This window comes from Belonocnema kinseyi, chromosome 7 (genome assembly GCF_010883055.1).
Source record: "Belonocnema kinseyi isolate 2016_QV_RU_SX_M_011 chromosome 7, B_treatae_v1, whole genome shotgun sequence".
Taxonomy (NCBI): Eukaryota; Metazoa; Arthropoda; class Insecta; order Hymenoptera; family Cynipidae; genus Belonocnema; species Belonocnema kinseyi.
This window is the reverse complement of record NC_046663.1, coordinates 67,551,829-67,556,611: the sequence shown is the minus strand read 5'-3', so window position 1 is coordinate 67,556,611 and position 4,783 is coordinate 67,551,829.

The window sequence follows — 4,783 nt, the reverse complement described above, 5'->3', positions numbered from 1 at the left end:
TTAAGATTTGATTTAAATAAGTACAAATTCAGAAACATAAAAAATAACCTTTTACATTTTAGGCTCCTAACCTGCTGAGTTCTAAGCCTAATATAATTTTTTAATTTTAGCATTTCAAACTCAGTTTCAAAAAGTTTCTAAATTTCAAATCCAACTCTTATTCTTATATATGCAAAAATTGTAGAAAAACGTTCATACAGTTATATAGCAGTTTATGAATTTATGATTTTAATATAAGGCACAGGCAAAACAAATTATTTAAAATATTGAAAATTCAATATTTTAAATATTTACAACTGCAAACTTTCAAGAATTCCAAATTGAACTTATTTAAAAATTCAGAATATTTACGTTTCAAAAAATTAAAAGTATTGGATACGTTTTTCGAATAGAAAATTTTAAAAAGTGAATCATTTATCTACAATTTATTTGGTCCGAGTTTCGCAACATTAGCGCAATTCTACGTTCTATAATGAGTCCAATCGTTTTCAATTGGGTATCAATAATTCTGTGTTAGAGGTTGAGATTGGCACTATATCATTTTGATATTGCTACCATTATATACAAGCATGATTTTTGCATGTTGGTATAACCCAGTTACTATCGATTGTTCATTGGGTGTACCGCCTAAATAAACATTCTAATTTTTGCTCTTACAATTTTTGTGGAATTATTAAAAATATAATTTCTAACCAATAAAATCGTGCGCGCCATATGCGTTTCAAACAAAAACTACAGAGGGGGCATTGCATGCAAGCGAATTTACTTAATTCAATACGATTGAATACAATTGGGAACACCTGACACAGATTTATACCGCTTCAACTTTTGATTACGCATTTACAAGTTACAGCACTGAGAAGGGACTAACCTCCGAGTTCTTTTTAATATGGAAAAATCTGAGTTTCGAGTTTTGATCAAACACTACTATCTTCGCTAGAAAATGATATCCGAGAACAATGCCAAGCTGGATAAGTATTACCCGGACTCTGCACCGTCGATTGGAACGATTCATAAGTGGTTTACCGAGTTTCGTTGTGGCTGTACGAGCACAGTTGATGCTGAACGATCTGGGCGCCTAAAAGAGATCACCACACCAGAAAATGTCGAAAAAATCCAAGATATGATGTTAAATGATCCCAAAGTGAAATTGAGAGAGGTAGCTAATGCTGTAGGCATATCATTGGAACGTGTGAGCAATATCGTGCATTCAGTTTTGGGCATGAAGAAGCTCTGTGCGCGTTGGGTGCCGCACTTGCTCACAGTGGACCAAAAACGAATTCGTGTGACAAATTCCCAGCCGAATTTGGCACTATTTTTGCGTAAGCCGACCGACTTTTTGCAATGATTCATAACCATGGATGAAACCTGGATCCACTACTACACTCCTAAGTCAACGCCACAGGTAAAACAGTGGGTTCCACCGGGCCAAAGTGCTCCGAAGCGTCCAAAAACGCAACAATGGGTCGGACAGTTTATGGCCTCCATATTTTGGGATGCACATAGCATAATATACATGGACTATCTTGAAAAAGGTAAATCCATAACCGGAGCATACTATTCATCATTATTGGACCGATTGAAAATCGAAATCGCCGAAAAACGACCGCATTTGAAGAAGAAAATACCGCTTTATCATCACGACAATGCGTCTGTTCATTCATGCTTAGTTGCACAAGCAAAATTGCATGAAATCGGCTTCGAATTGGTTCCTCAGCCACCGTATTCACCAGACCTGGCCCCCAGCGACTATTAATTGTTCCCTAACCTGAAGAGATGGCTCACCAGTAAGCGTTTTTCCTCAAATGAGGAGCTCATAGCTGAAACTGAGGCGTATTTTGGAGACCTTTCGATCGAGTACTTTTCGGACGGTATCAAAAAGTTAAAAAATCGTTGGACTCGCTGTATCGACCTAAAAGGAGAGTATGTTGAAAAATAAAACCGACTTTGGCCAAAAAAACGTCTCCGTGTCTCATTTTTCAGGGACTTATCAGCCTGCCTAGTATATATATGTATATACCGTGAGATAGGTCGTTACAGTCTGTAAAGGAATCAATACGACGCTCGAGCAAAAGCCTCGTGAACCCTAAGAACACAGAACGACCCAAGGACTAACGCCTTCTGCATTTTTCCCGCAAGTGTTTTAACACATTCTTGATACGCAGGGATGCTTTTTAAGCTATCAGAAAGTGAAAGCTTGGCACCTCCAAGAGCGCCGATGATAAGGACGATCAGTTTAACAGAATATTCCGGGTACAATCGTAGCAACTCCCTTATAAGGTCTCGATACCTCTCTTTCTTTTCATTCTCCTTGGCTATGATTTTTTTGTCAGCTGGTGCCGAAAATTCGATAACGAACATGGTTCGCTTCTCGAAGTCAAGAAGAACCATGTCAGGCCTCGAGTGAGCAACAGAAACAATTGTCGAGAATATAAAGTTCCAGTATATGCGGCACTTTCCATTCTCGACAATTGAATCAATTTCCCTAGGAGCATTTAGAGGAGCGGTATTAAGGTGAATGCCGTAGGAGTGACAGAGATGGAAATAAAGCACTCTTAGTGCCGCATTGTGCCTCTGAATGTAGGTCGTTCTCTTGTGCTTTCTTTATCCGGGCTTTCAGGAGTGAGTACTCGATATATATTAGATTTGATGCATTTTGCTCACCCCTAATACTGAAGTCAAGTCCGACTGTTTCAGCAGCCTCCTCCGCTGCTTTGTACAGAAATGCTCCTTTGCCCACTTCTTCGTGATTCCTGACCATTTTAAGAAGAGGGTCTCTTCCATTTGCAACTCTATGTGCTATACCCAGAATAATCCTGTGGTGAAGACATTCAAGACTCAATATTCCGCGACCCCCTTGACGGCGTGAGATGTACAGTCGCGGAACGGAAGACTTAAGATGCATGCTTTTGTTCATATGCATAACCTTTCTTGTCTCGATATCAAGAGATCTGAGCTGGTTCTTCGTCCATAGAACTACTCCAAATGAATAGAATAGTACCGGGACAGCAAGCATGTTCGTTGCAGATACTTTCTTTCTCGCCGGCAGTTCGGAAGACCAAATCTGTCGGATGAGACGTTTGTATCTGCTTCGGAGAGTATCCTTTATAGATGTCACATCCTGAATGCGACTCTGTGGCACGCCCAGGTAAGTATAAGTCTCTCCAGCGCAAAGGCGTCATATGACGCTTCTATCACCGGGTTCAGGATCTTCAGGGATGCCATTAAGTTTTCCTCGCTTCAAAAAAACCTTGGCGCATTTGTCTAACCCAAATTCCATTTCAATTTCCTTAGTATATCGTTCGACAATCCCCAGAGCTAGATGCAGTTGCTCTCTGTTTTTAGCATAGATCTTAAGATCATCCATGTAAAATACATGAGTGACCTTGTACTTTCGATCTGCAGGTTTGCCGCACAAGTACCCGTCGGAATGGCGAAGTGCTAGAGATAGTGGGAATAATGTAAGGCAAAAGAGGAGGGGGCTCATGGTGTCGCCCTGAAAGACACCTCTCTGAAACGTGACGTTGTTAGTTGTCACACGATTTTTGCCAGATGAGATAGTAAACCTGGGTTTCCAAAGCGGCATCAATCTCTCTATGCACCCAACTATTTGCGGATGAACCTTTAAGATTTCCAAAAGACTGATGATAAGTCTATGGGATGTAGAATCGAAAGCTTTCCGATAATCAATCCAGGCCATCGATAGGTCACGCTGGTAGAATGTTGCATCTTTTTAGACACATCTGTCGATAAGCAGATTCTCCCAACATCCTGCTACGCCTTTCTTTGAGCCGCGTAGTTACTAAATTTCTTGCCACACAGGTTCAATTGCCCGAACAATCCTATCATTTAGGATAGCTCTAAATACCTTATAAAGCGTGTTTAGACAAGTTATTGGCCTGTAGTTATTCGGGTCAGCTAAGTTGCCTATTTTCGGCAGGAGTATTGTGCGCCCTTCCACTAACCACTCTTGAATCGGCTCTTCCGACTTCAGATATGAGGTGAAAATACGGGCCAAATGCTGTCAGAGAGAAACTGTTGATTTTCTCTGACCGATCTCTCCCTCCGCTCGAGACTTCTCTTAGCGTCAGATAATATCCGTATACTCTCAACAATATGCTGCCTGATGGTCAGCAGCTTTGACTTGTTAAGTGTGTGATAACGGGTCCGGAGTTCGCGCGCGAACTTTCGAACCTTGGCGGTAAAATTCCTGCTAGATGTGATGTAGTCAATCACACAGTGAATGCGGGATGCGTACTATCTTGCCCAGCCTATCTTTATGGCAAGTTGATGCATTCGTCTTTTGGTCTTATAATCAGCCGTTGGCTTTGGTTTACGGTTCGCATCGGCCAAAGCTCTCGCTGCATTATACACACAATAATTGATAACCCAGAGGTTCACGGGCCACACTCGCATCGTAGCAGTCTAGCAAGTCGTGATTCAGTCGCTCCGTCCACCCAAAGGTCACGAGATCCCGCCGATCCATCGCATTGAATCCATTTTCATTGGCTCCCCCAGATCTAGTTTGGTCGGCATTGTTGGCCGACCCATTGTCGGGAGCCCTGTGCGTGCTGTTGTTTTGAACTGCACTTACTACAACTATGTTTGGTGTTCTCATTGTTGTTCCCACGAGAAGCTAGGGAAAGGGGTTCGTCCATCCTTGTAGAGCCCCGCATGCAATGATAAGGCTGCTTACTTTGAGATGTCGCCCGGTATCCCAGAGTCACCGTTCTAGACACCTCACCCAGGTGCCATTCAGCTTTCGGCACGGTTTTCACACCTC